At 38.1% G+C, this 8,547-nt stretch overlaps 1 protein-coding gene and 1 pseudogene across 2 annotated transcripts in view; both read left to right on the top strand.

Annotated features, from left to right (window-relative positions):
- Gdpd1 (glycerophosphodiester phosphodiesterase domain containing 1) overlaps positions 1–8,547 on the top strand; it is a 47,184-nt gene that overhangs the window by 11,819 nt on the left and 26,818 nt on the right. The gene's annotated exons all lie outside the window — the stretch shown is intronic.
- On the top strand, positions 7,964–8,079 carry LOC117285907 (annotated as a pseudogene).

Genomic DNA, 8,547 nt, shown 5'->3' with positions numbered 1-8,547 from the left:
TTTTTTTTTTTTTTTTTTTTTTTGCTTTTAACTTTTTTGATTTGTTTTTAATTGGGGTCTTCTTATATTGCCCGGGCTGATTCCAGATTCTCAAGCCATTTATATATATGTAATTAAGACTAGGTTATCAGGAATTTTTCTTTTTGTTCTTTGTGGGGCTAGGATTTTGAACCCAGGGTTCTGTGTGTGTTAAACACATTGCTTTTCCAGGAAGCTGGACTCTTAGCCCAGGAAAACTTTAAGTTTTCCCAACAATTGACATTTAGGATTATTTTTCCTGTTATCATGTCCATTGGTACTGTTTCTTCATATCCTAGTTTCAGGGTCAGGGATTTAGCTTGGTGCCACCGCACCTGCCTCGCAAGCACAAGGTTGTGAATTTGATCACTGGTACCCCCTCAAAAAACCCAACATTCTAGTTTCATCTGAATCCTATCCTCCATGTATTTTTAATTTCTTATTCATCCTGTTCAAGATGATCTCAAAAATCTCTTTAGAAAATTCAGAATCTTTCTATCACAGACTGAAAGTGAATATTTTAATTTAAATTACCCTGTTATCCTCTTTACTTGGATTCTACAGATAGTAAGTTAGCTATAGTTAAAAACAGACATGTAATTTTATGTGTACAGTCTAGTGAGAGAGACAGAAACACACAAACACACTGTTAACATTTTTGCCTGGGATGTAGGTGATATAAATAACTTAGGAGAAACTGCTCATAATTTTGCCTGATTTTAGCATTTTTTTATATTTGAAGCACATTATTTTCCAGGCTTTTCTTTGTATTCTTTTTGAAATGTTTCCATTTTACGTTACACTTACTTATAAAATTACAATAGATTTAAATAGTGCTTGCGGTGCGTAGTGGCGCATGCCTATAGTCCTAGTACTCTGGAGGCCAAGGCAGGAGGGTCACTGTCTCAAAATAAATGAATAAAAGTTACTTCTAAGGTGGGTACATTTGAAAATATCACAGTGTTTTATTCTAAAGATTCTAATCCTCATTATTTTTGGTATTCAAGGGATATATAATTTAGATAGCTCTTACTTGCTGAATACAGTGTTACATTTCCCATCTTCACAGTTTTATACAGTTTTGTTCAGAGAGTAACTACTAAAAAGTTCTACAGCCTTCTCTGTCACATGGTACATATATGGTATATATGCATACAGGTTTTGCAGTGCTAAAGGTTGAAACCAGGGGTTCTTGCAAGTATCCTCAAGCCAACTGTTTACTTTTTTATTTTTATTTTATTTACTTATTTTTCCAAAACACTTAAATTTTATTGAAAATGATAAAATAGAGAAACACCAGATTCTCGCTTTGAAGTAAAACTGACAGCATCTCTCAGAACTTTCTTACTTTTTTATTTTCAGAGGTTTTTGTGGTACTTCAGAAGAAAGCAACTCTCTTGCATTTTATTGTTAATTAGATATATTTATTTGTGTTAGTAAGATTTTCAACAGAGACCAAGTACCTGACTTAAACAAAAACCAAAAATCAAAAGAGGAAATGACTCACAGTCTCAGAGGTTTCAGTCCAGAGGAGGAGCATCATGGCAGAGGCTGTGGTGGATCAAAGCTGCTCGCCTCATGGCAGCCAGGAAGCAGAGGCAGGGAAGAGCCAGAGAGGAAGGGGTGGAGCGGGCAAGCTGTCTCCTCCACAGGCCCACGCTCAGTGGCCTGCCTCATCCCCGCCTCCCAATAAACCATTCAGTTCGGAACTCATCAATGGATCACTTGATGAAGTTAGAGCCCTCCTGACCAGTTCAGTTCCTCAGATCCCATCAGATGCCAAGCCTTCAGCAGAGTGAGGTTTTTGGCTGCGTGTTAGCTAGCTGACTTTTTTTTTCTTTCTCATTACGTTTATTGGTACATTTTAGGTATACAGTACAGTTACATTCATCATTGGGATCTTGTACCTTTACATGACAGGTCTTGGTTCTCATTTTTTCCCCTTATCCCTGCGCTTCCTTCACCCCCTCCTCCCTTCCCTATTTACAAATACTTTATTTCCATTTTTTTCATTTTCTCATGTTTTTTTTTTCTCCCTTATTACCTTTCCCCTACCCTTCCCACTTCCCCTACACTTTTATCCCTTTTCTTCCTATTTCACATTGTAAATTATATCATTAGGATCTTATGTACCATTATAGCTTTTCACACCAGAGAAACTCTTCGGTATTCATACATGTGTGACTTATTTATTTCACTTAGGAGTATATCCACAAAATGTATCCATTTTCCTATGAATGACTCTAATTTCTCATTCTTTATGGCTGAGTAGTATTCCATTTTATAGAAAAACCACATACTTTTTTTTTTTGAGTCAGGGTCTTGCTATGTAGTTCAGGGAGGTCTTAAACTCACTAGGTAGCCCACGCTGGCCTCAAACTCGTGATGATCCTCCTGCCTCAACCTCCCAAATGCTGGGATTATAGGCCTGCACCACCATGTCTGACTTTGATTTTTTTTCTGTCATTCCAAGACTTTTTTTCCTTTTGAAGCAAAACATTTATTGGTTATGTTTTAGATATACATAATGATAACACTCATCATAGGAAATTTGCACCTGTACATGATGTATCCTGGCTCTTCTTTTTTTCCCATTCCCTCCTCCCTTCTCTCTTTACAAAAGCTTTGTTTCCATTTATTACTTCTATTTTCACTTTTTTCTTGTCCCGTCCTTCCTTTATTCCACCCCCTCCTTGTTCCCCTTCCCATTTGAATATTTTCTTCCCATTTCCTAATATCTATTATACATTTTGAACTTTATATAAACCCTAAATCCAACAGGCTTTAATTTTAACTTTTTTTTTTTTTTTCCTTAGACAGGGTCTCATTAGCCCACACTGTCCTCTAACTCACAATCCTGCCTCAGCTGCCTGGGTGTTGGGATTATGGCTGTGTGCTAACCTGACCTTTTTTTTTTTTTAACCTTTTTTGAGGGTTTTTTTGGTTGTTGGTATTTGGGTTTTGTCTTTTTTTGAGGGGCTGGGTTCTTGGTCATATGCCTTGGCGTTCTTACTATCACTATCTACTTTTTAAATTTTATTTATATTTTAAAATTTGAGACAGGGTCCTTCTAAATTGCTCAGGCTGGCCTTGAACTTGCAGTCCTCCTAGCTCAGTCTTCTCAGGAGCTGGGATTACAGCCATACACCATTACACCTGACTATATCTAGTTGTATTTTTTTTTTGAGACAGAGACTCGCTATGTCTTTCAGGGTGGTCTTGAACTCGCTACATAGCCTGGGCTGGCCTCAGACTCACAGTGATCCTCCTGCCTTAGCCTCCCAAGTGCTGCAGGTGTGCATCACCATGTCCAGCTATATTTACTTCTTTTTTGGTACTGGGGATCAAACTTGGATCCTTGCACTTGTGAGGCAAGTGGTGGAACCACTGAGCTAAATCTCCAGCCCCTATATTTACTTTTTTAATTGGACTTTTTTTTAACATTTGCAAATATTTTACTGTTTAACTGCTATGACACTTAGAAGGGTTTTTCTCCCTAAAGCATCTAGCAATACGATGCTGATTGTAGTGGCACATGTCTATAGTCCCAGCTACTTGTGAGCTGAGGCAGGAGGATTGTGTAGGCTCAGGTGCTCGAGACCAGCCTAAGCAACATAATGAAGCCTTGTCTAAAAAATTTACAAACACAACCCTATTTCAAGGTGCCATACATTAAAAGGCTAAAGAACTGTAACACCATGAGCAAAAGATAGATACAGTGCTTAAGTATAGCATATCCTTGATAGGATGGGTAGTTGGGGTGAGAGAAAAATATGATGGACAGCTAACACTCACACATCCCTTATCTACACATTTATGAATACATTTATTCAGGCTCTGTGGTGCCTGCCTGTAATCCCAGCTCTCAAGAGCTTGAGGCAAGAAGGCGTCAAGTTTGAGGCTAGTCTGGGCAATTTAATGAGACCCTGTCTCAAAATATCAAAAAGAAAAATTTTTTAAAAGTTAGATTTACATGCTACAAAGCATTATATATCGCAGAGATGAAGGTGAGTAAATATTAAAATGTTGATTTGATTAAGCCTTGTTTAGGCCAACCAGAAAATTGAAAAGATACTCATACGAGAAAAGCTATCATTTGAAAAGAGGAAGAAACCGTCTTTTAATGTTTTATTTATTTGGTTTTCTGAGAGTGTCTCATTATGTCTGTAACCCAGGCTGGACTCAAACTCATCTTACTGCACCCTCCAAGTGCTGGGATTACAGGCATGAGCCGTCACGCCTAGTTTGTTTATTTGCTTATTTGTTTATTTATTGTGCTGGGGATCAAGTCTAGGGTAGGCCTTGCACATGCTACACAAACACTGTATCACTGGGTTACGCTCCCAGATCAAGAAGAAGCTATTTTAAAAATGTAAAATATTGAGATTAAGATGTGATGGTCAGTGGACAGGTGTGTTAAGGAAATTGAAAGGACCTGAGGGGATGTATGGAAAGTTAATTCATTATGTTATAATGGACCAGAGAAGTAATTTGGACTGACAAATAATTGCATCTCAATTTATAAAGTGTTTTTACATATGGTCTATAAAATGCTTTCACAAGCACCACCTCCCTCACTTACGAATATGGCTCTTCTATGGTTTCCTTAGAAGCAAGAATCTTTGCTCTTTGATCTGTCACTCTCTGACATCCTGTTCAGGCTCTGACACTTAACAGACTCTCACTGGCTGCCTCCTAAGTGAGATATAGCACCGTGCACTCCAAGAACAAAGTCAGCTGGGTATGGTGTTGCAATTTAGCAAGGCCCTGTCTCAAATTAGAATTTTTTTTTTTTTAAAGGGCTGGAGGTAGAGCACAGTACTGTCTGGTTTTAATCCCCAGTACTGCATGAAAAGAAAAGGAAAAGAAAAAAAGGAACAAAGCATGCAGATATCCTTTCATAGTAAGCATAGAACCTTAAACTAAGGAATTGGACTGCATGTATGTGGATGTAGTCTCTAAGCCCTTAGGTAAGTCAAATCTGATTCTTAAGGGCTAATAAAAACTAGGTTGTAAAACTAGGGAACCTTTGTAAATACCCACAGGACACTGTGATCCCTGTGGTACTAACATGAATGTTAAGAGAAAGGAGCAAATTGTATTAGCACAAGCTGGAAGTTGACAGTCAAAGTATTAATCGGTGCCTTGGTTTTCATCATCTAATTACTGTAAAATTAATGATCTCATCTATGAAATGGGAATAGTAATACACTCTTGGAGGTGTGAGGAGTAAATAAGATGCAAATCAGTTCCTTAACATAGACCACATTGTAAGTTGGTATGTGTGTTTTGGTGGAGTTTTTTCCACATCTCCTTTTCAAGCTAGAGTTTTTATTTCTTTCATTGAAAATATTGAAGCTTTGGCTTTTCTGATTTTTGTCTTGTGTTTGTCACCAGCTTGTCAGAAATTCAGCTGTAAAGTATCTGGTGTTTCAGATGACATAAGTGCTTTTTATGTGTATGTGTGTTACAGAGGACTGAAGCTAGGGCCTCCATACTGATCTATATCCCCAGCCACCACACCTTTAGTTTTTTTTGAGACAGGGTCTTGCTATCTTGTCCAGGTTGGCCTTGAACTCCTCCTTCAGCCTCCCAAGTAGTTGGGATTACACATGTGTGCTACCATACTGGGCTTTTATTATTATTATTTTTTAATTAATATAGTTTCACTCTGCACCTGTGCTGGCCTTGAACTCTTGGGCTCAAGAGTTCTTCCTGAGTAATTGAGTCTACAACAGCCCCACACCCAGCTGGGAAAGTTATTGTACCTTTATTTATTTGTTTATTTATTTTTGGTTTTTTGAGACAGGGTCTCACCATGTAGTTGAGACTGACCTGGAACTCACTATGTAGCCTAGGCTTGTCTTGAACTCACAGTGATCCTCCTGCCTCAGCCTCCTGAGTGCTGGGATTACAGGCATGTGCCACCATGCCCGGCTTTAACCTTTATTTCTGAAAGACAGTTTTTACTGAGTATTCTTGATTGGCTTTTTTTTTTTCCCCCTCAAGACTTAGAATATATTGGGCTTGTTGGCACATACCTGTAATACCACCACTCAGGAGGCTGAGGCAGAAGGATTGCTGTGAAGTTCGAGGCCAGCCTGGGCTATATAGTAAGTTCAAGGCCAGCCTAAACTATATACATAGAGAGATTCTATCTTGATAAAAAAAAAACAAAACTTAAAATATATCATCGCACTGTCTTCTATCTTCCTCTCTTTAGTAAGTCTTTATATGTGATATATTTCTTAATTGTCAGAATTTTTTCTTTATCTTTGATTTTTGATAGTTTAATTATGTGTGTTGTATGATCTTTACTTTGGGTTGTGTTTCATTGGAGATCTCTGCATTTCCTGTATCTAAATGTACCCACTCTTTTCCTTAAACAAATTTTTGTCTGCTGTTTCTTTAAGTATGATTTCTGGCCTCCTTCCTCCTTCTTTAATCTCTACTATGCATAATATATTAGGTCTTGAAATAGTGTCCCCTAATTCTAATAGGCTTTTTCATTCCTTTTTCTTTTTGATTCTCTAATTGGGTAATTTCAGATATTCTGCCCTTAATTTTCACCACCTAGCTGTTGTCTCAGCTGATTGGGTTTATACTCCCAGCAGCACTAGGGTCCAGATCTTCCACATCCTCTCCAGTGCTGTTGATATTTCTGTTTTATCTGTTTGTTTGTAATTTTTTTCTTGGTACTAGGGCTTGAACTCAGGGCCTTGTGCTTTAGAGGCAGATGTGGTGCCACTGAGCCAAATCCCCAGCCCTGTTTGTTTTTTGTTTATCGTGGCCAACCTGAGAAGTGGTATCTCACTGTGGTTTTGGTTGCATTTCTCTGATGATAAATGATGGTACTGATTTTCATCTTCATGTGTTTATTGGTCATTTGTACATCTTCTTTGGAAAAATACTCAGTCATTTGTGTGTGTGCATGTGTGTCACTGAGGACTGAACCTATGACCTTTGTGCTGGGCTACGTCCCTAGGCCTTTTTTTAGTTTTTTATTTTGAGGCAGGGTCTCTCTAATTTTACTCTATTGATGGTTGTTGTTGTTTTTTTTTTGATTCCGGGGACCAAACTTGGGTCCATGTGTCTTTTTTTGTGTGTTTTGTTTGGAGATCTAACTCAGGGCCTTGAGCTTGCAAGGTAGGTATGGTGTCATTGAACTAAATCTTTTTTTTTTTTTTTTTTTGGTACTGGCGATTGAACTTGGGTCCTTGCACTTGTGAGGAAGGCAGTGGAACCACTGAGCTAAATCCCCGGCCCTGAACTAAATCTTTTAATGCACAAAAGTTGTTAATTTTGATGAAGTCCAGTTTATCTGTTTTGCCTATGCTTTTGATATCATGTCCAATAAAACATTGCCAAATCCAATGTCATGAAATTTTTCTCCTGTGTTTTCTTCTCAGAGTTCTATAATTTTAGTTCATTGGTCTAAGTGTTTGATGCACCTTGAGTGTATTTTTAAACTGTATTTTGTGGTACTGGGGATTGAACCCAGTCCTTCACCTGCCAAGCAAGTACTCTGCCACTGAGGTAACAGCCCCAGTGAATTTATTTTTATGTGTGGTGTTAGGTAAAAATATGGCTTCATTTCTTAAATGTGTCTATCCAGAGCCAGGGATGTGGCTCAGCAGCACAGCATCTGCCTGGCAAGTGCAAGGTCCTGAGTTTGAGTCCAGATTTTTTAAAAAAGTGTCTATTCAGCTTTCCCAGCCTCATTTATTAAAGTTCTTTTCCTTTATTTATTAAAGTTCCTTTCCTCATTGAGTGGTCCTGGCACCCTTATGAAATCACATGACCATGCATGTGAGGGCTTCTTTCTGAGTTCTCTGTTCTATTCCACTTGTATCTTTTAGTCCATATATGGCTATCTTTATGCCAGTATCACATTGCTTTAATTACTGTACTTTACAGTAAGTTTTGAAATTGGGAGGTGTGGTTAAATCTTTTTCAAGATTGTTTTTGAAAAATTGGTCGATGTGGTTAAATTGAGACATAGGTCATGTTTCCATCACAGTAAATATATTAACAGTGGTGACAGTGAGACCAGTAACATTTTGCTTAAGCTCAGGAATAAAAATGTTGAGTTTCAGTCATTAGAAATGTTTAATGAATAATATTCTACATCTAGATCATTTGCCAAAATACCAAGAACTTTCTACAATTCAGCATCTAAGATCTTTAAGTAAGTTGCTGGAAGAAATTTGGATCTAAGATCCCAAACAGGGATTTTGAAGTTGTTAACAGTGTGTCCATAATTCAAGTGGAAGCCAGGCGTGGTGGCACATGCCTGTAATCCCAGCACTGGGGAGGCTGAGGCAGGAGGATCGCTGTGAGTTCGAGACCAACCTGGGCTACATAGTGAGTTCCAGGTCAGTCTCAACTACATAGTGAGACCCTGTCTCAAAAAAGCAAAAAAAAAACAAAAAACAAAACAAAACAAAACAAAAAACATAATTCAAGTGGAGATAAAAGCACAAATGAAAGAACTGTGACAAGACAGACAGGCTGACTGGACCAAGCATC

The sequence above is a fragment of the Fukomys damarensis genome, unplaced genomic scaffold (genome assembly GCF_012274545.1).
Source record: "Fukomys damarensis isolate Sample0158 unplaced genomic scaffold, DMR_v1.0_HiC HiC_scaffold_13, whole genome shotgun sequence".
NCBI classification, from domain to species: domain Eukaryota; kingdom Metazoa; phylum Chordata; class Mammalia; order Rodentia; family Bathyergidae; genus Fukomys; species Fukomys damarensis.
Note: the sequence above shows the minus strand (reverse complement) of the source record. Positions and strands in the feature narration are given on the sequence as shown.